We start from the raw sequence: 27,428 nt of genomic DNA, 5'->3' as shown, positions 1-27,428 counted from the left end.
TAAGAACTTGGATGAGAACACTGACCGTAGTTGCAACATAATTATATCCTTCAACATTGTGTATATGTGATGGTTAATATTAAGTGTCAACTTGATTGATTGAAGAATGCAAAGTATCATCTCTGGAAGTGACTGTGAGGGTGTTGCCAAAGGATATTAACATTTGAGTCAGTGGACTGGGAGAGGCAGACCCACCTTCAATCTGGGTGGGCACCATCCAATCAGCTGCCAGCATGGCTAGAAAAAGCAGGTGGATGAGGGTGGAATAAGCTGCTTTGCTGAGTCTTCCAGCCTTCATCTTTCCTCCCACGATAGATGCTTCTTGCCCGTTAACATCGGACTCCAGGTTCTTCGGCTTTCGGACTCTTAGACTTACACCAGTGATTTCCCAGGGGCTCTCGGGCCTTTGGCCACAGACTGAAGACTGTGTTGTTGACTTCCCTGCTTTGGAGGTTTGTGGGACTCGGACTAAGCCATACTGGCTTCCTTGCTCCTCAGCTTGCAGACAGCCTATCATGGTACTTCACCTTGTGATCATGGGAGTCAATTCTCCTTAATAAAGTCTCTTTCACATATACATCTATCCTATTAGTTCTGTCCCTCTGGAGAACCCTAATACAGTATAGTTAACAATCATTCTTTAGAAATGCAAGTACACTTGGGTATCTATACTAGAAAAAAACACAAGTAACCATACTAGAAACAACACAAAATTCAGATAGCACAGGAGTGAAAGAAAATGTTGAAACAACATCTATAAGCACTGACAGTAATGAAGAGAAAGAAAATGCTGGTAAAAATCAACATTAACAGGATAAACAGATGATAGACAGATGATAGATAATGATAAAGACAGATAATGATAGATAATAAGGATAGATGGATGGATGGATGGATGGATGGATGCATGGATAGATAGGTAGATAGATTATATATATATATATAGAGAGAGAGAGAGAGAGAGACAGAGAGAGAGAGAGAGAGAAAGAGAGAGAGAGAGAGAGAGGGAGAGATAGGAATAGTAAAGACTGAGACCAAGAACTTCAAGCAGAAGAGACAACGATATTTTTCATTTATTCTGATATTGCTGCATGGCCGGTACTGGTTCCAGATGATTTGAGAGTTAATTGGATTAAGAGAAGACATAAACCTCTTTAGATTAAAGGTGAACCTTTCTACACTACAGTTCAATAAGAAGGAAAAAAAAAATAGCAGAGGAGATAGTCAACATGTGACAATGTCGTGGTTTTATAAGTCTTTACCAAAACCAAAAAGAGACAAAAAGTTAAGAAATTGCTTTCTTCAAAATTAACAACGTGTTTGCTTTACTTTCTGCTGCAGACCATTTGCAGTTGAGACAAAAAGTGAAACAGGCAGCTTTATAACTAGCCTTAAAACATAGTGAAAATTAAATCCTCAAATCTCTGAACATGAGACATCTGAACATTTTTCCTACTTAGAAAAATGGAAGATATCAGCAACGGTACCAAAACTAGAATAAAAATTGTTGACAAAATCTAGCATGTGGAAATGAATAAAGAGTGGGAAAATGGGGAGACATTTTATACCATCTTTTTGACACAATTATGTTTTTAGCTACACAAAAACCTTCTCTTCTCTGGTCACAGAGAGAATATGCCATCAACAAACAAAGGAAATTTTTGGAGTTGCTGGAATCACTCTCAAATTGGAATCCAATTTTGAAGGAACATTTTTTAAAAATTTAATATATTATTCCTTTTGAAGGGGAATTAATTGCATATTTATCTCCAAAACTCATTTTCTGGAAAAATGACATCCAAGAAAAAATAGTAATGGATGTTTAAAAAGCAAAATATGTTGGAATTATTTGACAGCTCAGCTTATGCATGGGATTCAATTTTCAAATTCTATTCCCAAGAGTCAGAGATCTTACTCAGCATCGACCTTTACTTCCAGCCTTAAGGATACAGACAATCAAGAGGCTCAGTTGGAGCAGAGAGGGGTACAGCCTCTTATGGTCTCCATGTGTCCAGCTTTTCCACAATGGACACAAGCACAACAGATGAGGTCCCCATGAGGTTTGGTAGGATTCCTCACACTGCAAAGACCACTTAACTTATAAAATATTTCTGTGTTATACCCCAGAGTGTGTTACATAGCTTACGTGAAATTCTCTAGGGAGTCATGCCTCATGGATTAAATCCTTATGGGGTTTATTTACCATAAGTAATCTTTTAGCCAGAGACATCCTGCTGATAGGAACTCTTCCTCCTAGTGCATATCGTTAGCTTATTTACCAAGTGAGGTCCAAGTGAGGAGGACATAGACTTGTCTTTTGTTCTTGCCCCAGGAGGCATGCCTTCTTCCTATTCAAGCCAGCTTCTGAAATTCCTTCCTCCTAGTAACACTATGAATGTTTCACACTGAACAAATGTGCAAAATAAAAAGTTATGTCAGTATTGAAGATGATAAAGTTAAAATAAAAGAATCTTTCTTGGGCTTCTTTTTTACTTCTGGGAAGATTGGATCTGAACTGGTAAGGGAAACCAATGGACAGTGATGGATGGGAAACAACAAATTTGGCAGGGATTCATAAAAATTCCAATTCACTATAAATTTCAGAAACTTTGATACTGTGTTTCTTTTAGCAGCTTTCGAATGTTTCCAGAGTTGAAAAATTCCACTAAATATCTTCACCAGAAAATTATCCATAAATTTATGTTACAGTTAGTACAATCTTCTGGAGTATTTCATTTGGATAAATCAGAAAAATGGTTGAAAGATAGCAAACTGACATGATTTGACCCATTACTTTAGAACCAGTGTCTGATTCTTAGTGACACAAATTGGGCATTGAAATGTTACTCTTTTCATTCGATTTTTTTGTTTTGTAAGCTTTAGTATATTGATGTTTTTCAATGGTAAAGGTACCCTAATCCAAGTCTCTTTAAAAAATTCAGAATAACTTTGAAACAGCTGCTGGTTTTACAACTACCTTGCAAACAACTACAGATTTTCTCCAAGTTTCTGCAAAAACTTTTTTAAAAAGCATAAATGTTTATTCAAAATTCTACGTATCCTTTTACATTTGAACTTTGAGCTTTTGATTACATTGAAATAATAAGGGTTATGTGGATATTGTCTAGTAACAGATAACTCAATTTTTATAAAATCAAACATTTGAAAAGTCACAATTTAAGCAGCTACTAAGTCATATTATTTATGTAACATTCTATTCTCTTGATTTGTTCCTTAGTTTTAAAACAATTGAAAAAATTTTTAAATACATTCTGTTTTAAAGATATATTTAAAATTTGGTAAAATAGTTTATGTATGAGCTAAAACTTTCCAAAACACAATTGATATAACCTACTTAGGAATTGCCAGTAATATTCTTGCCATCAATACTCTTGCCTCAAAAATGCTAGAATTTATTTCACAGGAAAATAAACACAACATGTGCCTTACAATGCATTTTGAAAAGCCTATGAATATACTCAGTCTAACCACAGACTATTTGTCTGTTCCCTGATGACTGATATTTCAACTCAGTATGTAAGACAGTCTTCACAAACTTTCCTACATCCTAGCAAATATTTTCCAAAAAGCTTGTCAAAACAAAAATACTTTGGCCTTATCTATTACCACTTATATATATCAATATTGTCTGCTCATATTAATAGTATTCTACTTTGGCTGACATTTCGTAGTCCACAATGTTTCTGGTGTTTTTTGTTTTGTTTTGTTTTGTTTTTTAATTCATTCCATCTCTCATTCAACAAACATATATTAAATATCTTCTAAATGCCAGTTAGGTGCTGAGAATACAAAGATAAAAACTGCAATTCTTTCCTTCAATAAGGTATTATCTACACAGATAGGCAAACAAATAAATAATAAATTTCGGTAGGTGCCAAGACAGAGGTGCCTTAAGGGACTAGAGAGAATCTATTAGAACGTGTACCCTGAAGGCTTAGAGGTTTGAAGGATGGTAGTTAGACCTTGAAAAGTTTTAACTAAGACAAAATAAAATTATTTTTTGCTTTAGAAAAATCACTCTGGCTTTAAAATTAAAGGTGAAAAAGTTAGTTAATAATGCTGATTTGCGGCCAGGTGCGATCGCTCACGCCTGTAATCCCAGCACTTTGGGAGGCCGAGTGGGGGTTGGATCATGATTACAATAGATCATGAGGCCAGGAGTTCGAGACCAGCCTGGCCAACATGGTGAAACCCCATCTCTACTAAAAATACAAAATTAGCCAGGTGTGGTGGCACACACCTGTAGTCCCAGCTACTTGGGAGGCTGAGTCAGGAGAATCCCTGTATCCAGGAGGTGAAGGTAGCAGGGAGCTGAGATCGTGCCACTGCACTGCAGCCTGGGTGACAGAGCAAGACTCTATCTCAAAATAATAACAATAATAATAATCACCATCATCCCCATTTTCATCTTGTTAAAAGAGAGAAATAGGAAATAGGAAACGTGTAAATATGGCAGATGGGCAGAAATGGCTGTCAAACTGGTGCCCCGCTCAATATCAGATTAGTCACCGCTACAGAAGGTGGAACCATGGCTTATTCATCTTTGTTTACCAGACCATGACATTAAGCACTGACTTCAAAAAATGTTTTTTAGACCAAACATAAGACAGTATTTCTGAAAATGAAAACTTGAAGCAAAAATTCTGAAATAAGTATGTATTCTTTCCCTCAAAACACAAAGTAGACAAATAATGTAGGAAAATACATTTTGTATTAATTTCCTAAACCAGTTGGATTCATACTTATCTTTTGTTTTTTTTTTTTTGTTTTGTTTTGTTTTTTTTTTGACTCAATGAGAGACACTACATAATGGAACAATAACTATAAGTTGGCAGCTTTAAAAAGTCAATATCCAGAAAACCCACAACCTTCAGAATTTAGAGTTGGCACCTTTTATTCAACAAACACGTAATAAGGTCCTTACTGTTCATCGGACACTACAAATAAAATAGAGTAAGAATTCCTACTTTAGAGAACACTATTTTAAAGAAATATAATGATTTTGAACATGATCACTGTTTTTCTTTCCTAAGTTCCTAACCCTTCTCCTATTCTTCTGGGTACTCTTTTAGTCTCTTTAGGCTTCACATCAAAAGAGGGGATTGAAAGCACAGGCTGCTGTGGGGCTAGAGAGATCTGACATGAGGGTCAGCACCTGCCTTGTATAATGATAAGTACCCCCCACTGCTGATGTGTACCTAGTGAGGACACAGAGGAAGTAGAACATAGCATATGTACTGAATGACAAACCTGTGGCTCCATCAGGCTCCTTTCCAGAACTTCCCCTGTCTGGAAGGAGGGAGCTGGAGGAATCAGGAGGAATGAAGAGTAGAGGGAGGGGTTCAGGTGGTTTATTCGACAAACCTTTCAGAATTATTTTGGATAACTATAGTGTTTAAGCACCACCTGGATGCTTCCATGGTCGCCATAGCATGAACGATTCTCCAAAGAAGGCTCCTGTGTCAGTGTGCTTCAGCTTTTGAGGCTGTAGGTTCCTTGGCACATTAAATTTGGATGGGTTGGAAGGGTGTAGTGGAGTTGGGGAGAAAAAATGCCTATAGCTGTCATGGTGATGGTGACTGTGATCTGGCTAAAGCTAGCATTACAGAGTTTGGAGAGAATTATTCTAATCCCTGACTCGCACAAATTTGGGGTATGAATTATATAGTGTATAGATCACAAAAGCAAATGCCTGGCATATAATAAGTATTCAAGAAAGAAAAGCTATGATAACTATTACTATTTCCATCATCCTCATCATCATCTTTGTTGTCATCACCTTCCTTCAAGAAGGACAATATTCCAGTTGCCAGTCCCAATTATTCCCAGCTGAATCTAGAAATTCTTGGTTTTCTAATTTTCCAGATAAGATTATGCAAACAAGAGAACTGCAAGAGCATTTACTAATGACTTGAAGGTTGTAAATGATAAGTAGCAGCTCCTTCCATCACTGCCACCCAACAATCTATACTAGCCCAGAACAAAGTCATGACAAACCACGTCTTGTGGGCATGGCAGCCATCTTGCTCTGAAGTGGATTCATCCAAAGGTACACCATGGTTGCTATTTTAATTTTGACTTTTAAGCCTGTACCATTAGAGATACTTGAAGCAGTCAGCCAACTTACCCTCAAAAGGAAAAATCAAATAGTGGATAGACAGCGGGTGGATCAGGATGTTGAGAAATAGTCACCACAAGGAGAAATGCTTTGACTTAGACATTTCTAAATAATTATTCTCCTAGATTTACCACTTTACTCTCTCTTTACCTCTCACCCAAGTTGAAATAAGGACTCCATTGCCAAGCAAAATAAGTATTGTGAAATAAAGAGCCCCAAATCTGATGATGCTTTATTTCATTTTCTTTGAACAACATTATGGCTCTGCGAACAGATCCTGTACAATTTTCCTGTGGGATGCATTGAAATCCAAAGTAAGGACACCTTTATGCAAATCTATGAAAATACATTTAAGTAAAATGGAAGACTGAGAGAATGAGACAACCCAGAACTGAGTCAGTTATGTTAGAATTCTCACTACAGATTCGGTATTATAAAACTTCCATATTATTTTTTTCAGCGCATTTTTATATTAGCAACTAATTTATTTTTTACTCTCAATGTCCTCTGATATAATAGGAACGTAAGGTATTATATCTATACTACAGAAGATGCACAAAAAAGTCATGAAAAGTCACATATTTATTAGACCCAAAGAGTTTTACTTTATTTGCTTCTCAATTATTTACTTGACACCTAATAATTATCAACAACTATGCAAGTACCAGGACAACAGAGGTGAGGGAGAGATCCGCTTTCTGCATTTGAGTGGCCACTCCAATGTGTTTATTAGAACTCAAAATTCTAAATCTGGTTCGTACATCCATCATTTCAAGCAAGTTATTGCAAAGGAGGCCTGAGAGTCTCAATATAGTTTCAAACAGCTGTGCATACTAAACGGGAACAGATGTGGTTCTCTGATAGTCTTTATTCTTTTTTAACACCTGTTAGGGAACACTGGTCCAACTTTATGGGCATGAGATCACTTCAGCATTTTCCACCTATAATTTAGAATAAAGGGCCTGTGAACCCTGGGTGGGAATTGACCTCACAATTTAGTGGGTTTTTTTTTTTTTTTGGTGGCCACCTGCATTTGAACTCATTTATCTCCATCAAGTTTAATAAGCTAAGAGAAGGCAGCAATTCATTGATGGAACTAAAAATCTTTCTCCTCCAAAGGACCTTGTTAAGAAAACAAAGTGATCTTAAAACACACACCCAGGTGGAAGCAAAGTTTGGCACAATATAACAATAATAAAGCTGGAAACATTTTTCTTCAAACTCTGCTACTTATTAAATATTTTAAATAAATCTAATGAAAATAGTTCAGTTGTGACTTTGTGACTGAACCACAAGACTGTTTCTTAAATTTAAAACACAAAATATTTCAAGATATTTTTAAGCCATACTTTTTATCTCAAAAGTGAGCATAAAAAAGAATAGGTTAGATTTTACTTCTTAAAAAAATTATATTTTTAACTTACATACAGAAAAATTCACTTTTTGATGTATGTTTCTATGAATTTTGAAAAATGCAAAGATTCATGTATCTATCAACACAGATGAGATCCAGAGCAGTTTCATCAACCTGGCATCTCTCTCAGGCTGCCCTTTTCCCTCCTTCAACCCCTGGAAACAACCATACTTTAAGCTTTTCTTTTTTTAAAAAAAAGAAAGAAATATACATGCAATGATATAGTATGTAGCCTTTGTGTATAGCTTCTTTCACATAGTATAATTTATTTGCGATTTGTCCATGTTGTGTCAGTAGTATATTCCTTTGTACTGTTTAGTAGCATTCCCTTGTATTGACATACACAGTTTGTTTGTCCATTTTCTAGTTGAAAGATACTTGGGTTATTTCCAGTTTGGTGTAAATTATTAAGAAAGATCCTATAACTGTTTGCACACAGGTTTTTGTGTGAAATACATTTTCAGTTCTCTTGGGCAAATTCCTAAAAGCAAGATTGTTAGGTCACATGTTACATGTATGTTTAACTCGATAAGATACTGCCAAACTATTTTACAAAGTGGCTATCCCACTTTTATTTCGTCTAGGAATCTATGAAAATTTCCTATTCTCCTCATTTTTACCAGCACTTGGTATTGTCATATTTTTCTTTTGTTTTGTGTTTTAATTTTAGGAATTCTCTCTTTGTAGTGGTAGCTTTTGTTTTAATCAAACATTTTTCTATAACAACTATCACTGTACATATGAGTTACCAAAAGTGACTGAGACTCTTAACTTGGAACTTAACCTGGGCCCTTCCCCAAAACACCTTACCTGCTACAATAACTGAGAACCTCAGGTATTTTTATGCATTTTTACCTAAGGAATTAAATAATAACTCAACAGCTAAAGCATAAAAACCTAAGGAATAAACTAAACAACACCTAAGGAAGAAAATTACCTGAAGAAAATCCAACAGCTTAATAGCATATAGCATCTGAAACACAAGTATTGGAACAAACCAACCAAAAGTTTAAAACAACAAAAACAAGTGTATTGAAAGAAACAAAAGAAGGTATTAGTGATATGAGAAAAGCAAGTGACTATAAAAATGAACAAAGAGGAAATGTTAGTTATCTCACATATAATGGTTGAAATAAAGTCCACAATAGCTGGGGTAAAGAGTAAGATGGATATAGCTGAAGAAGGAATCAGTGAGTTGGAGAGAAAAAAATGGAGATAATAATGCAATTCTTATTATCAGGATTAGAGATAGTTTATGATAGGGCCAACTCAGGTTGTGGTGTGGAATATAGAAAGGCAGGAGCTCGGAAGCCTCTGAAATCAGTTCATGGGTTTTAAAACCCATGAACTTTGGTAAGTACATTGACCTCCTTAAGTCTCAGTTTCCTCATCTGTTAAAAAAAAAAAGGAAATAAAAGAAAAAGAAAAAAGCATATTACCCTACCCACCTCATAGAATTCTTCAAGATAATTAAATTGTATAATGAAGACCAAATGTCTGGCACAAGGCCTGACACATGATAGGTATTTAATAATCAACTCCTCCATACTCTTCAAAACATATCATTCTCAACCCCTGATCTTGAAACTTTTGCTTGAAAACATTCTGATTTCACAATTAGATATAAGTACAAGTCAAATGCACTTGAAGTAGGTTATGCTTGGGATAAGCAACCATTAACAAACTTATATCAGGCATAATTTATTGATATAAACCTCTTTCCAGAAAATAAGGATTTATTAAAAGAAAAGGAGAGTGAAATGAGAGTACTGGATGGCTGAGGTATGAAAAGAATAAATAGAGGAGGATATGTATAAAAAGAAAAGAGTTGGGTCCAAGAAAATAAGCTTTACTTATTTTAACTCTCTATTTGAGAATGGTTATATGTCTCAGAGTCTGGCTTATAATATTCTTCTGGAATCTTGGTCTTTAGCAGGCAGCATACTATGTTTATCAACCATATTATAAAAGAATCTGTGCTGTATGACAAGGCTTTTCTGCTACTCCCAATAATAAACACAGGCTTTATTCTGAATTATATCCTATGAAAGTTGTGTTATGCTCAAACTTTACTGTGGTGCATGAAACCTTTCCCTTTCCAAACTATAGTCCAAGTCCCTTTGGAGCCAATCAATGCAATTCCCGGCCCAGGTATCAAATGACAAGAGAGAAAATTTTGAGTTCTCAGCTGATGATAATTTAAGTATTCACTGTCAGTCAATCAATGTTGAGTTTCCATATGCAGATTTATCTCAGAGAGATGTGAATCTCGTCATGACATGTATGTATTCTGTGAATTTAGTAACAATAGCCTACCCATTGATCACTTGCAAATCCAGTATCACCAGCACTGCCCCAGTCCCCTCATAAATGTGAAATGCTACCAAAAAAGTCATCGTTTTTTCCACATGTACTAAACATTACATTTACTGACTTTTTAGTAATACCTAAAGATAACATTGATATTACTCTCAAGATACAGCTCTCAAGATCAGGGCAGTAGAAATCTTAGTGGAATATTTTGGAGGTTTGTTCCCTTCTCTGAATCTCCATATGCACATGTCTTTCTTTTCTCAGTTAACTGTTCTATGTATAGAAAATTCATTTCTATAATGTTAGAAGTGCTTTTAGAAAAAAAAATAAACAATTGTCTGGTACAAATTTTGTCAATGTTTTTATGTGTTTCTGGAAGATAGAAAGTACCTTCAATTAATTTGATTTATTCAATGCCTGGTACATTTCAGACTTTGTATTAAGTGTCAAAGATCCCATGACAAGACAACTTCCCTGCTTGCTGGGAGGACGTGGTGAGGACAGGGTACATCTGAAACCTTTGGTGTGTCTGGCAGAGTTGCAAATAACTAGATTCCATCCAAGATCAAATGAATCAGAATCTGTAGTGAGTGTCCTAGGAATTACACCACATAAACTTGTGTGGGTTAGAGATTGTGTCTTGTTCTTCATTTTATTCCCAGTGGTAAGCACAAATCTCGAAACAGAGCAGACAATACCTATTTGCTAAATTGAATCATTTCACAAATATGTGAGTGTCTTCTATGGATCAGACGTTATCCTAGGCACTTGTATCAAGGAAGAAAATAGACAAAAATCTCTGTTTTCATGGAGTTTGGAAGAGAGAGGGAAAGGGAAAGATAATCTAAACATAACAATGAAATAAACTGCACAGTGTGCTAAAAGCTGATATGCTACAGGGGATAAAAGCAGAGCAGGGTAAGGGAAAATAGGGAAAATCAAGAAGGTGGGTGATGAAAGAAGGAAATCAGCAGTATTAATTCAGGTGCCAGAATAGGTCCTTGAGAAGGTGACATTTGAGCAAGGACTCAAAGAAGGTGAGGAAGTCAACCTAAAAGACACCTGGGGGAGAAAAACCCCAGGAAGAGAAAACAACTAGCACAAAAGAAGTAAGCCAGGAGTGTGCCTGGCACATCAGAGTGACAGCAAGTAACCTCCTGGGCCTGGATCAGAGTGAGCAAGGGAGAGAGAAGCAGAAGAGATAAGGGACAGGTCATGTGTAACCTCACAGGCCAATGTAAGGACTTTAAATTAAATGAGAAAATGTGTTAATGATTGAACGAGTTAATAAATGAAGTTTCTGCCATGTCTTGTAAGTACTACTTAAAGAAATTCAGATGGTGCTCAGAGGAGAGCTTATAGTCGGCATTCAAATATTGTTTTAATATTAGATATTATCTTTTTGCAATTAAAAAGTGCATTTTACCACCATCCATCTTGCCAATGACTAGGGAAAATTAAATATGATTCTAATAAGAGCAGCACTTTTTCTGTTTTCTTTTTTCTTAATAAGTGCACTATTTTTAAAGGGAATCAACCCCTATTCTTGGTTTCCTTACAAATAACTAACTAACATGGCAGAAGTAGGATAAAAGCCTTATTTCTGTCTTTGAGCCAAGAGTTTCTTCCATTATCTCACATTGTCTGAAGATATCCAGAATGTCTGACAAATCAGCTTTATGATTCCAAGGGCCATAAAGAACAGTGGTGAAATGACTGCCCTAACACTGACACTCTGTACCAAGTAAAAATCTTTTTTAAAAAGACTCCATATATAGTCTGCAGTGCATTGATGTTTTCTAAGGCTCCCATACAAATTTTTCCAATAGTATCAGATAGTATTCTGCAGAAAGTTCAGTCACATCCATGAATACCTCACACATTTTGATAAAATTATATAGATTACTTTGCCATAGAAAAACTACAGTTTACTAAACAAATAACCAAATAAAACTAACAAACAAAAGCAGAAACCACAGAAAAAAGAAATAAACGAAAACAGAGTTAAGTTTCAAGCACATGATAGGTAGCAAACCAGAAGAGAGAAAGTAGAGGAAATGTTATATTTCAGCCTATTGTTTTATATGAAATCATAAAACTGATTTCAGAATCTCTAAATTTTTTCAAACTGTATGTAGTGACGGAATATAACATTTCATGGTAACTTAATTATATTAGGTTTATTAAAGATATATTGAACCTGCCATGCATATATAATAGAACCATAGTTTTGCATTTGACATTAATATACTGCTGTATTGATTGCTTTTCCAAGATGACTGAATAGGAAGAGCTCTGGTCTGTAACTCCCAGCATGATCAACGCAGAAGATGGTTGATCTCTGCATTTCCAACTGAGGTACCTGGTTCATCTCAATGGGACTGGTCAGACAGTGGGTGCAGCCCACAGAGGGCGAGCCAAAGCAGGGCGGGGCATCCCCTCACCCAGGAAGCACAAGGGATTGGGAGATTTCCCTTTCCTAGCCAAGGGAAGCCATGACAGACTATACTGGGAAAATTGGGACACTGCCACCTAAACACTGCACTTTTCCAATGGTCTTAGCAAATTGCACACCAGGAGACTATATCCCGCACCTGGCTCAGCAGGTCCCATGCCCATGGAGCGTTGCCCACTGCTAGTCTGAGATCGAACTACAAGGCAGCAAGCCTTGCTGGGGCAGGGACGTCTGCCATTGCTGAGGCTTGAGTAGGTAAACAAAGCAGCCAGGAAGTTTGAATTGGGTGGAGCCCACTCCAGCTCAATGAGGCCCACCTGCCTCTGTAGACTCCACCTCTGAGGACAAGGCATAGCTGAACAAAAGACAGCAGAAACTTCTGCAGACTTAATCATCCCTGTCTGACAGCTCTGAAGAGAGCAGTAGATCTCCCAGCATGGTGTTTGAGCTCTGAGAATGGACAGGCTGCCTCCTCAAGTGGGTCCCTGACCCACATGTAATCTAACTTGGAGACACCTCCCAGTAGGGGCCGACTGACACCTCATACAGCTAGGTGTCCCTCTGAGATGAAGCTTCCAGAGGAAGGATCAGGCAGTAATATTTGCTGTTCTGCAATATTTGCTGTTCTACAGCCTCTGCTGGTGATACCCAGGCAAACAGGGTCTGGAGTGGACCTTCAGCAAACTCCAACAGCCCTGTAGCTGAGGGACCTGACCGTAAGAAGGAAAACTAACAAACAGAAAGGAATAGCATCAATATCAACAAAAAGGACATCCACCCCAAAACACCATATATCTGTAGGTCACCATCATCAAAGTCCAAAGGTAGATAAAACCACAAATATGGTGAGAAATCAGAGCGGAAAAGTGGAAAACTCAGAAAACCAGAGCACCCATTTTCCTCCAAAGGATCGCAGCTCCTTGTCAGCAACGGAACAAAGAAGGACAGAGAATGACTTTGATGAGCTGACAGAAGTAGGCTTCAGAAAGAGAGTAATAAGAAATTTCTCTGAGCTAAAGGAAGATGTTCAAACCCATCGTAAGGAAGCTAAAAACCTTGAAAAAATATTAAATGAATGGCTAACTAGAATAAAAGTGTAGAGAAGACCTTAAATTACCTGATGGAGCTGAAAACCATGGCAAGAGAATGACGTGATGCATGCACAAGCTTCAGTAGCCAATTCGATCAAGTGGAAGAAAGAGTATCAGTGACTGAGGATCAAATTAATGAAATGAAGTGAGAAGAGAAGTTTAGAGAAAAAAAGAGTAAAAAGAATCAAAGCCTCCAAGAAACATGGGACTATGTAGAAAAAACAAATCTACATTTGGTTGGTGTACCTGAAAGTGACGGGGAGAATGGAACCAAGCTGGAAAACACTCTTCAGAATATTATCCAGGAAAACTTCCCCAAACTAGCAAGGCAGGCCAACATTCAAATTCAGGAAATACAGAGAATACCACAAAGACACTCCTCGAGAAGAGTAACCCCAAGACACATAATTGTCAGATTCACCAAAGTTGAAATGAAGGAAAAAATGCTAAGGACAGCCAGAGGGAAAGGTTGGGTTACACACAAAGGGAAGCCCATCAGACTAACAGAAGATCTCTCCACAGAAACCCTACAAGCCAGAAGACAGTGGAAGCCAATATTCAACATTATTAAAGAAAATAATTTTCAACCCAGAATTTCATGTCCAGACAAACTAAGCTTCATTAGTGAAGGAGAAATAAAATCCTTTAGAGACAAGCAAATGCCTGTCACCACCAGGCCTGCCTTACAAGAGCTCCTGAAGGAAACACTAAACATGGAAAGGAAAAACCAGTACCAGTCATTGCAAAAATATGCCAAATTGTAAAGACCATTGATGCTAGGAAGAAACTGCATCAACTAACAGGCAAAATAACCAGCTAACATCATAATAACAGGGTCAACTTCACACATAACAATATTAACATTAAATGTAAATGGGCTAAATGCCCCAATTAAAAGACACTGACTGCAAATTGTATAAAAAATCAAGACTCATCAATGTGCTGTATTCAGGAGACCCACCATCTCACATGCAGAGACACATATAGGTTCAAAATGAAGGGATGGAGGAAGATCTACCAAGCAAATGGAAAGCAAAAAAAAAAAAAGAGGGGTTGCAACCCTCCTCTCTGATAAAATAGATTTTACACCAACAAAGATCAAAAGAGACAAAGAAGGTCATTACGTAATGGTAAAGGAATCAATTCAACAAGAGGAGCTAACTCTCCTAAATATATCTGCATCCAAAACAGGAGCACTCAGATTCATAAAGCAAGTCCTGAGAGACCTACAAAGAGACTGAGACTCCCACACAGTAATAATAGGAGAGTTTAACACCCCACTCTCAATATTAGACAGATCAACAAGACAGAAGGTTAACAAAGATATCCAGGAATTGAACTCAGCTCTGCAACAAGCTGACCTAATAGACATCTACAGAACTCTCCACCCCAAATCAAGAGAATATACATTCTTCTCAGCACCACATTGCCCTAATTCCAAAATTGACCACGTAGTTGGAAGTAAAGCACTCCTCACCAAATGTAAAAGAACAGAAATCATAAAAAAACTTTCAGACCACAGTGCAATCAAATTAGAACTCAGGATTCAGACACTCACTCAAAACCACTCAACTACATGGAAACTGAACAACCTGCTCCTGAATGACTACTGGGTAAATAACAAAATGAAGGCAGAAATAAAGATGTTCTTTGAAACCAATGAGAACAAAGACACAATGTACCAGAATCTCTGGGACACATTTAAAGCAGTGTGTAGAGGGAAATTTATAGTACTAAATGCCCACAAGAGAAAGCAGGAAAGATCTAAAACTGATACCCTAACATCACAATTAAAAGAACTAGAGAAGAAAGAGCAAACAAATTCAAGAGCTAGCAGAAGTAACTAAGATCAGAGCAGAATTCAGGAGATAGAGACACAAAAAGCCCTTCAAAAAATCAATGAAACCAGGAGCTGGTTTTTTACAGATCAATAAAACAGATAGTTCACTAGCAAAAAGAACAAAGAAAAGAGAGAAGAATCAAAAACAAACAACAAAAAATGATAAAGGGGATATCACCACCAATTCCACAGAAATACCAACTACCATCAGAGAATACTATAAATACCTCTACACAAATAAACTAGAAGAAATAGATAAATTCCTGGATACATACACCCTCCCAAGACTAAACCAGGAAGAAGCTGAATCTCTGAATAGACCAATAACAGGCTCTGAAATTGAGGCAATAATTAATAGCCTACCAACCAAAAAAAGTCCAGGGCCAGAGGGATACACAGTCGAATTCTACCAGAGGTACAAAGAGGAGCTGGTACCATTCCTTCTAAAACTATTCCAATCAATAGAAAAAGAGGGAATCCTCCCTAACTCATTTTCTGAGGCCAACATCATCCTGATACCAAAGCCTAGCAGAGACACAACAAAAAAGGAGAATTTTAGACCAATATCCTTGATGAACATCAATGCAAAAATCCTCAATAAAATACTGGCAAACCAAATCCAGCAGCACAGCAAAAAGTTTATCCACCAAGATCAAGCCGGCTTCATCCCTGAGATGCAAGGCTGGTTCAACATACACAAATCAATAAACGTAATCCATCACATAAACAGAACCAACGACAAAAACCACATAATTATCTCAATAGATGCAGAAAAGGTCTTTGACAAAATTCAACAGCCCTTCATGCTAAAAACTCCCAATAAATTAGGTATTGATGCAATATATCTCAAAATAATAAGAGCCATTTATTACAAACCCACAGCCATTATTATACTGAATGGGCAAAAACTGGAAGCATTCCCCTTGAAAACTGGCACAAGACAGGGATGCCCTCTCTCACCACTCCTATTTAACATAGGGTTAGAAGTTCTGGCCAGGGCAATCAGGCAGGAGAAAGAAATAAAGAGTATTCAACTAGGAAAAGAGGAAGTCAAATTGTCCCTGTTTGCAGATGACATGATTGTATATTTAGAAAACCCCATCATCTCAGCCCAAAATCTCCTTAAGCTGATAAGCAACTTCAGCAAAGTCTCAGGATACAAAATCAATGTACAAACATCACAAGCAGTCTTATACACCAATAACAAACAAACAGAGAGCCAAATCATGAATGAACTCCCATTTACCATTGCTTCAAAGAGAATAAGATACCTAAGAATCCAACTTACAAGGGAACTGAAGGACATCTTCAAGAACTACAAACCATTGCTCAATAAAATAAAAGAGGACACAAACAAATGGAAGAACATTCCATGCTCATGGAAAGGAAGAATCAGTATTGTGAAAATGGCCATACTGCCCAAGGTAATTTATAGATTAAATGTCATCCCCCTCAAGCTACCAATGACTTTCTTCACAGAATTGGAAAAAAACTGCTTTAAAGTTCATATGGAACCAAAAAAGACACCGCATTGCCAAGACAATCCTATGCCAAAAGAATAAAGCTGGAGGCATCACACTACCTGACTTCAAACTATACTAGAAGGCTACAGTAACCAAAACAGCATGCTACTGGTACCAAAATAGAGATATAGACCAATGGAACAGAACAGAAGCCTCAGAAATCACACCACACATCTACAACCATCTGATGTTTGACAAACCTGACAAAAACAAGAAATAGGGAAAGGATTCCCTATTTAATAAATGGTGCTGGGAAAACTGGCTAGCCACAAGTAGAAAGCTGAAACTTGATCCCTTCTTTACACCTTATACAAGAATTAATCAAAAATGGATTAGACTTAAATGTTAGACCTAAAACTATAAAATCCCTAGAAGAAAACCTAGGCAATACCATTCAGGCCATAGGCATGGGCAAGGACTTCATGACTAAAACACCAAAAGCAATGTCAACAAAAGCCAAAATAAACAAATGGGATCTAATTAAACTAAAGAGCTTCTTCACAGAAAAAGAAGCTACCATCAGAGTAAATAGGCAACCTACAGAATGAGAGAAAATTTTTGCAATCTACCCATCTGACAAAGGGGTAATATCCAGAATCTGTGAAGAACTTAAATTTACAAGAAAAAAAATCAACAACCCCATCAAAAAGTGGGTGAAGGATATGAACAGACACTTCTCAAAAAGAAGACATTTATTCAGCCAACAGACACATGAAAAAATGCTCATCATCACTGGTTATCAGAGAAATGCAAATCAAATCCACAATGAGATACCATCTCACACCAGTTAGAATGGCAATCATTAAAAAGTCAGGAAACAACCGGTTCTGGAGAGGATGTAGAGAAATAGAAACGCTTTTACACTGTTGGTGGGAACATAAACCAGTTCAACCATTGTGGAAGACAGTGTGGTGATTCCTTAAGGATCTAGAACTAGAAATACCATTTGACCTAGCAATCCCATTACTGGGTAAATACCCAGAGGATTATAAATCATTCTAGTATAAAGACACATGAGCACGTATGTTTATTGCAGCACTATTCACAATAGCAAAGACTTGGAACCAACCCAAATGTCCATGACAGACTGGATTAAGAAAATGTGGCACATATACACCATGGAATACTATACAGCCATAAAAAAGGATGAGTTCATGTCCTTTGTAGTGACATGGATGAAGCTGGAACCCATCATTCTGAGCAAACTATCACAAGGACAGAAAATCAAACACTGCTTGTTGTCACTCATAGGTAGGAATCGAACAATTAGAACACTTGGACACAGGGTGGGGAACATCACCAGCCAGGGCTTGTCATGGGGTGAGACAATGGGAGACAGCATTAGGAGAAATATCTAATGTAAGTGACAAGTTAATGGGTGCAGCAAACAAACATGGCACATGTATACCTATGTAACAAAGCTGCACATTGTGCACATGTACCCTAGAACTTAACATATAATTTAAAATAAAAATAAAAATTAAAAAAAGAAGCTGAGCTGTAATTGTCTTTCAAACTAAATGCGAATTTTATTTTTAGTCAATTCTGTGTTGGCAATCTGGTTTTTAAAGTTCAAAAGTGTTCTTGTTTTATTTGAAAGGCATTTATAGAACTTCCCTGCTTCTCTGAAAATGCAACCCTCCTCCTGTCATTTGGCTTAATGCTCCACACATGTTTTCTCACTTAAACTTTGCCTCATTTGGCTCTGTGTGTGTGTGTGTGTGTGTGTGTTAAATGCAGCCTTTGAAACCATCTCTAATGGAAAAATGCAGCTGTGAGCAAGATTTCCTAAAAGGTACATGGAATTAACTTTCCAGGCATTTCATTCAAGGGCTCTGATGTATCTGAGGGAGAGATTTTGCCAGAAGGAGTTTTAATGTAACCGAATGAAAGAGAGAAACAGCCAGAAAAAAAGGTTAGGGAAGTAAGCAGAGCCCTAATGCACAAAGAAGAGAAGAAATGGCAAGGAGGAAAAAAAGAAGAGGAGGCAAAGAAATGAATGTTAAAGATGAGCAAGAATAAGAAAAAATAAAAACATTCTATGGGAAGGAAGAAGAAAAAGGAAAAAGAGTGGAAGTGAGAGTTGGAGGAACGAAGAATCTTGCTAGAGAAAAAAAAAAAAGTTATTTCCTAGTAGTTTCTACTAGGACATTTGCTTAAACAGATCAATATCTCAGAATCTGCCACTTAAAACTATATTTTACATCAGATCAGTGAATTTTATGGTCTATAAATATAAACAAATTTCAGTTTAAAAAGCATATTTAAAACTATTTTAAGTATCACTGTTGAGAATTTTTTATAAACAACTTCCCCTGGCCACATATTGTGTTTTTATAGACACTATAAAGTTAAAACCTTAAACTATGATGTTTGAACTTCCTAATGCAAAGCTGCTGAGCTTTTCATGCCCATGGGATTATAAAAATATAGAATTGTGTGGTTGACTTTAGACTATGAAGACATATTTTGTCTATTCTTTCTATGTCAATTTTTTGCCTCCTAAGTTCTCAAGATAGGTGAAAAATGTCTGAAAATCAAATGTATTTTTAATTGCATATAGGGGTTTGATTATGTATAATCCAGGATTGCTCCCAGGGAGAACATAAACTTCTAATGTATGTGTAACATATATTCCACATTATAAAATATTAATTAATGTAATACAAAGAAATTAATAATTTGTAACTATGTGGAGCTACAGGGTAACCCAACCTCTCTGGCTGCCCTTAACATGTTTTCCTTTATTTCAACCTTGGTGAACCTGACAATTATGTGTCTTGGGATTGATCTTCTCGAGGAGTATCTTTGCGGTGTTCTGTGTATTTCCCAAATTTGAATGTTGGCCTGCCTTGCTAGGTTGGGGAAGTTCTCCTGGATAATATCCTGAAGAGTGTTTTCCAAATTGGTTCCATTCTCCTCATCACTTTCAGGTACACCAATCAAATGTAGATTTGGTCTTTTCACAGTCCCATATTTCTTGGAGGCTTTGTTTGTTTCTTTTTACTCTTTTTTTCTCTAAACTTCTCACTTCATTTCATTAATTTGATCTTCGATCACTGATATTCTTTCTTCCACTTGATTGAATCGGCTCCTGAAGCTTGTGCATGCATCATGTAGTTCTCATGCCATAGTTTTCAGCTCCATCTAGTCATTTAAGGTCTTCTCTATACTTTTATTCTAGTTAGCCATTCGTCTAATCTTTTTTCAAGGTTTTTGGCTTCCTTGCGATGAGTTCAAACATCCTCCTTTAGCTAGAAGAAATTTGTTATTACTGACCTTCTGAAGCCTACTTCTGTCAACTCATCAAAGTCATTCTCTGCCTAGCTTTGTTCCATTGCTGGCAAGGAGCTGCGATCCTTTGGAGGAGAAGAGGCACTCTGGTTTTTAGAATTATCAACTTTTCTGCTCTGGTTTGTCCCTATCTATGTGGTTTTATCTACCTTTGGTCTTTGATGTTGGTGACCTACAGATGGGGTTTTGGAGTGGATGTCCTTTTTATTGATGTTGATGCTATTCCTTTCTGTTTGTTAGATTCCTTCTAACAGTCAGGTCCCTCAGCTGCAGGGCTGCTGGAGTTTGCTGGAGGTTCACTCCAGACCCTGTTTGCCTGAGTATCACCAGTTGAGGCTGTAGAACAGCAAATATTGCTGCCTGATCCTTCCTCTGGAAGCTTTAGTCCCAGAGGGGCTCCTGCCTGTATAAGGTGTCAGTCGGCCCCCACTGGGAGGCATCTCCAAGTTAGGCTACACAGGGGTCAGGGACCCACTTGAGGAGGCAGCCTGTCCACTCTCAGAGTTCAAACACCATGCTGGGAGAACCACTGTTGTCTTCAGAGCTGTCAGATAGGAATGTTTAAGTCTGCAGAAGTTTCTGCTGCCTTTTGTTCAGCTATGCCCTGACCCCAGAGGTGGAATCTACAGAGGCAGCAGGCCTTGCTGAACTGTGGTGGGCTCTGCCCAGTTCAAGCTTCCCAAGCTGCTTTATTTACCTACTCAAGCCTCAGCAATGGTGGATGCACCTCCCCCTGCCTGCTGCCTCGCAGGTCGATCTCAGACTGCTGCACTAGCAGTGAGCAAGGCTCCGTGTGTGTGGGACCCACCAAGCCAGGCACAGGATATAATCTCCTGGTGTGCCATTTGCTAAGACCATTGGAAAAGCACAATATTTTGGTAAGAATGTCCCGCTTTTCCAGGTACAGTCTGTCATGGCTTCCATGGGTTGGAAAGGGAAATCCCTTGACTCCTTGTGCTTCCTGGGTGAGACAATGCCCCACCTTACTTCAGTTCGCACTCCATGGGCTGCACCCACTGTCCAACTACTCCCAGTGAGATGAAACAGGTACCTCAGTTGGAAATGCAGAAATCATCTGTCTTCTGCCTCAATCATGCTGGGAGCTGCAGACTGGAGCTGTTCCTATTTGGCCATCTTGGAAGGGAATCTACAGCTCAGCTTCTTAAGTGACTGGTAAGTAGAAACCATGTATGTAAAAATAAATTGAAATGTGAATGATAACAAAAGGAGTGAAGATAGAGATAAAGACAAGTGGGGGTGAGGGGAGAAAGAGAGAAACTCAAGTAAAAGCATTCCATCTATCACTATTATTATTGACTATTTGATCATAATAATGCTCTTAAAATCATAGTCTACTAAAAACCCTGCTGTTTATCAAACTTCCACTAATTTAACTCATTAATTTATGATATTGCCTATGATTAACATATATTTTCTGTTTCTCCATTTGGGACAATGATCTTTTTCTACTGATTTTTTTTTCAAATATATCAAACATATAAGTAATATAAAATTAATATCAGCAAATGATTAAATACTATCTAATCTTTAATAAATGTTTCAGTACACAGATTTCCCTGAAATCTCTACAACCCTTTGGTGTAGGTTGTGGAACATGTATAATGAATTATCAGCCTTTTCTCTTCTCATCTACTATACGTGCTTGAGAAGAAATAATACAATAAAAACATTTTTAGAAGAAATAATAACATTTCTCTACAGCCTCCCAAGTTTCAGAAGACCTTTTATACATGTTCTTATTTGATAGAATTGTCTATTTTTAGGGGAGTAAAAGGGACTTTTCTGTTGTCTCATAACTTAGAAAGTTTAGATTGGGAAGGAAAAAAGCATAAAAAGTATAAAAGTGTATGTGGGAAGAGGAGTAGAAGGGTAGATTTGGGGAGAATAGTTTGTATACCATAGAGATAAGAAATAGTTTAGGCTGGGTGTGGTGACCCACGCCTGTAATCCCAGCACTTTGGGAGGCTGAGGCAGGCAGATCATGAGGTCAGGAGTTCAAGACAAGCCTGACCAACACGGTGAAACCCCATCTCTACTAAAAATGCAAAAATTAGCTGGGTATGGTGGCATGTGCTTGCAATCCCCGCTACTCAGGAGGCTGAAGCAGGAGAATCACTTGCACCTGCCAGGCAGAGGTCACAGTGAGCTGAGATGGTGCCACTGCACTCCAGCCTGAGTGACAGAGCAAGACTCTGTCTCAAAAAAAAAAAGAAAAAAAGAAAAAAGAAAAATGAAAGGAGTTGTTAGTTGCTTTGTTATTAAGTGAGTATTCATTTTAGCTTTATGTAGATAAATATTTACTGTAATTCTCAGATTCAAAAGTCAACTGAAAAGGAATTGATGGAGGCCAGGGCAGTGCGGCTGCGGAGCCTAGGCCGGGGGCGGGGCGCACGGAGAGGGAGAGGGGTCGGCCCAACACAGGGTCCAGGAGCACTAGGGCCGTAGCAGCGCTGCCCGTCCGTGGGAACAACTGCGCTGTCCCTCCGCCCACGCTCCAGCACCTCGGCCTTGGCAGCCTCTGAGCTGCGCGTGGGCCCGCAGGGTGGGCCTGGGGCGGGGACTGACGGGCATTTTTTACTATCTACAGAAACTTATTGTAATTCATTTTTCCTCACTCAGGTAGTAAGAATTACACCAAATTGAAAAGATATGAATGAGTATCCTAAAAAAAGAAAAAGGAAGACTCAACACCCTTCTCGTTATTCAGATTCCTCTGGAATAAGCAGAATTGCAGATGGATTCAATGGAATTTTCTCTGATCATCGTTACATGTCTGTTCTTTGAGACAGCCAGATTTAAAATATTTTGACAGCAAAGATGATGATTCTGATACCAAGACGTCAAATGAATTGCCAAAATTTGCAGATGGAATCAAGGCCAGAAACAGAAATCAGAACTACCTGGTTCCCAGTCCTGTACTTAGAATTCTAGACCACACTGCCTTTTCTACAGAAAAATCTGCTGGTATTGAAATTTGTGATGAAGAGTGTGACTCACCTGAATCAGTCAACCAGCAAACCCAAGAGGAGAGTCCTATAGAAGTTCACACTACTGAAGATGTTCCAATTGCTGTAGAAGTGCATGCGATTTCTGAAGATTATGATATAGAGACAGAAAACAATTCCTCTGAGAGTCCCCAAGATCAAACTGATGAAGAACCACCAGCTAAACTTTGTAAAATTCTTGACAAGAGCCAAGTTTGAATGTGACTGCCCAGCAGAAATGGCCTTTACTGAGAGCTGATAGCAGTGGCCTCTATAAATGTGAACTTTGTGAGTTTAACAGCAAATATTTTTCTGACTTAAAGCAGCATATGATCCTGAAGCATAAATGTACTGATTCAAATGTGTGTCGAGTATGCAAGGAAAGTTTCTCTACCAATATGCTTCTGATAGAACATGCCAAACTACATGAAGAGGATCCCTACATTTGTAAATACTGTGATTATAAGACAGTAATTTTCGAGAACCTCAGCCAGCACATTGCAGACTCCCATTTTAGTGATCACCTCTATTGGTGTGAACAGTGTGATGTACAGTTCTCCTCAAGCAGTGAACTCTACCTACGTTTCCAGGAGCACAGCTGTGATGAACAGTACTTGTGTCAGTTCTGTGAACATGAAACTGATGATCCAGAAGACTTGCATAGCCATGTGGTAAATGAGCATGCATGTAAATTAATAAAGTTATAAGTATAACAATGGAGAACATGGACAGTATAGCCTCTTAAGCAAAATTACCTTTGACAAATGTAAAAACTTCTTTGTATGGCAAGTATGTGGTTTTCGGAGTAGATGTCATACAAATGTTAACGGGCATGTTGCTATTGAACATACTAAAATTTTTCTTCATGTTTGTGATGACTGTGGGAAAGGCTTTTCAAGTATGCTAGAATATTGCAAGCATTTAAATTCACATTTATCTGAAGGGATTTATTTATGTCAATATTGTGCATATTCAACAGGACAAATTGAAAATCTTAAAATTCATCTAGATTTCAAGCATTCAGCTGACTTATCTCATAAATGTAGTGACTGCTTGATGAGGTTTGGAAATGAAAGGGAATTAAGTCACCTTCCAGTCCATGAGACCACTTGATTATTCTCTTTAACTTACAGAATGTTTAAAATAATAAATTTAGCCTTTTTTTGGAGATGATTAAATGGATGATTGTAAACACAACTTATGAAATTTGCCTTTAACAAGTAACTTTTGTAAATTATAAAATCTTTTTGGCATTGCTCCATTTTCAGTATATGAATATATCTTTAATGTAGTATTTTCCATTGCGTGATAGTTTGTAGTTTTAACCACTCTTGGTGACTGTCATCCTGTTTCTTGCATGTGCTCGATTTCATGAATTGAAAAGAAACAAATGTATTGAAATGAGCTGCAGTTTTCCTTCCTTAACCATGGGTGCTAGTAACTTTTTCTTTTTAAAACTCAAGACAAGATTAGTTTTTTTGGTGTATGAAGTCATGAAATTATATGACCAGAACTAAAATGCAATATACAATTAAATCCATGGATACTCCCATTAATAAGAAATAACACTAGGAGGCCACTATTATCACAGGAAGAAAAGATTTGGTTTTCATGGCAGTCTGTTTTTTTAAAAAAAATTTTTGAGGCCCTATCTATTGTTGAATATTTTAAGATAGGATGAGGGAGGAACTAATTAATAAGGGCTTACACAATAATAAATAACTGTAACATAACTCAAAAAAAAAAAGAAAAGGAATTGATGTGAAATAATAACTTAATTTCCAAGAGTTTCTGCTAATTACAAAGAGGACACTAATGAGGAAGTAACAGGGAAAGATATAAATATACAGTTTATACCTTCATGACCAGTTTGCTTTTCTGCTAACTTAGGAAGATCAGATATGAAATATGACCTTTGTTTAGAGAAACCTCTCACTCTACCACCTCCATGTTAATCAGTTTGACTTAAAAGACTGAGTTAAAAGCTTAACTGAGATACCTTCTCTTCACTAACTTATGAACTCTCTCCAATAACTGATGGTCAAGAGCTTTTTTCTAATCCTTTTCTGAAATGTCTGAGGGACTGGAGCAGTTTGGAAAATTTTCAAGTTGCAAAAAATGTGGTAGCTATTTATCGAATGGCTCTAAAATTCATTGTCCAAGCCAGAACACTCTTGATAGTAAAGGGGGCTGCTGAGTGATAGAGCACCATGAGGAGATGAACTTCCCAACAGGCAAATGGTTGGAAGCATCCAAAAACAAAGAATATTTCTATCAAATAACAACAACAATACACATAAAATCTATGTAGAATGAATAACAAGTAATAGCTGTTGACTCTGTTGGGAGAAGACACGTAATTTAGATTTTTTAAAAATTTTAATGTGTTTTCATTTATTGAAGAGACTGCCCTTTTCCCAATGTTCTTGTCACATTTGTTGAAAATAAGTTGTCTGTAAATGCATGGATTTATTTCTGAGTTCTCTATTCTGTATGTCTTCAATAGTGCTGGGAAAACTGGATATCCATATGCAGAAAAATAAAACTAGACCCCACTCTCTCACTTATAAAAAAAAATCAAATGTATTAAAGACTTAAATGTAAGACTTGAAACTATAAGACTACTAGAAGAAAACATTGGAGAAATACTTCAGGTCACTGTCCTAGGCAAAGATTTCTTGAGTAAGAACTCAAAAGCACAAGCAACCAAAGCAGAAATTTAAAAAGCTTCTGCACAGCAAAAGGAAAAAATAAAGTGAAGAGACAAGCTACAGAATGGGAGAAAATATTTGCAAACTATTCATCTGACAAGAGAATAATAACCAGAATATTTGAGGAACTCAAACAAGAGGAGAAAAATGATCTGATTTTAAAAATAGGCAAAAGATCTGAATAGACATTTTTCAAAAGAAGACATGCAAATGACCAACAGGTATAAGAAAAAATGCTCAACATCACTAATCATTAGTAATATGCAAATAAAAATTATAACAAGATATCTCCTCACCACAATTAAAATAGCTACTATCAAGTAAACAAACGAACAAAAAAATAAACCACCAAAATATGGCAAAAATATATAGAAAGGGGAATGTTCATCAATGTTGATGAAAATGTAAATTAGTACAGCCATTTTGGAAAACAGTATGGAGGTTCCTCAAAAAACTAAAAATCGGACTACTATATGATCCAGAAATTCTCCTGCTGGGACTTATTCCAAAGAAAGAAAAGCAGTATATTGAAGAGATTTCTGCACTCCCATGTTTATTGCAGCACCATTTATGAGAGCCAAGACATGCAATTAACCTAAGTGTTCATCAGTGGATACATGAATAAAGAAAATAAATATGGCATAGGTACACAATGAAATATTATTCAGCCATAAAAAAGAATTAAGTCCTGATACTTACAACAGCATGAATGGAAGTGGAAGACATTTTATTGAGTAAAATAAGCCAGTCACAGACAATGATTATGTTTGCACTCATATGTTGGAGCTAAAAACAAGATCTCATAGAGGTAGTGAGTAGAATGGTCATTACCAGAGGCTGGGAAGAGTAGTGGAGAGAAAGAGATGAAGAGAGTTGGTTAATGGGTACAAAACCACAATCAGGTAGAGGAAATAAGATCCAGTGTTCAATAGCACAACTATAGTAAACAATAATTTATTGTATATTTCAAAATAGCCAAAAGAAGATTTGGAATGTTTCCAACACAAAGCAATGATAAATGTGTGAGGTGATGGATATCCCAATTACCCAGATTTGGTAATTACACATTGTATGCTTGTTTCAAAATATCACATGTACCCCATGGTATGTACAACTATTATGTACCCATAAAATCAAAAATAAAAATATTAAAAATATTTTTCAAGTAATATATGGTCCAAAAAAAAAACAAATAAAAACTCAATACTCTTAGCTCTTCATGCTTTGCCTCATCACACGGGCAAGCTCTTTAGAAACATTTAGCGGATAATGTTTCTCTCAATGCTTCTAACTGATAAATGCATCATGGTTTGTATAGTTTGATGTTATCTATGGCCTTTAATCAGAGAAGTTGAGGACTTTTCATTCTCTCATATGCTTTCTCTATTCTCCACACATGATTTTCATCATATTTTGCTAATTAAAATTTTAGTCTCCTTTATGTACTTTGTATATTACCATATGTATTTATAAGTTCATTTTAAAGTCTCAATCAGATTCAAGTTCGACTTTTTTAAAATAGAAAGATTAGTTTGTAGGTACTTCCACCAGGAAGTACATAATTCCATTTGGCTCTCTTTTTGGTATGTTAGAAACCATTAATTCATAAAAGATTGCAAAATGGTAATATTCTAATTCTCTCA

The 27,428-nt window shown here is 37.0% G+C and overlaps 1 long non-coding RNA gene and 1 pseudogene across 1 annotated transcript in view; one reads left to right on the top strand and one right to left on the bottom strand.

Moving 5' to 3' along the window:
• Window positions 1–27,428, bottom strand: part of LOC112634872 — a 246,834-nt gene that overhangs the window by 104,818 nt on the left and 114,588 nt on the right. The gene's annotated exons all lie outside the window — the stretch shown is intronic.
• Window positions 22,740–24,187, top strand: LOC112634871 (annotated as a pseudogene).

This window comes from Theropithecus gelada, chromosome 11 (assembly GCF_003255815.1).
Source record: "Theropithecus gelada isolate Dixy chromosome 11, Tgel_1.0, whole genome shotgun sequence".
Lineage (NCBI taxonomy): Eukaryota > Metazoa > Chordata > Mammalia > Primates > Cercopithecidae > Theropithecus > Theropithecus gelada.
Note: the sequence above shows the minus strand (reverse complement) of the source record. Positions and strands in the feature narration are given on the sequence as shown.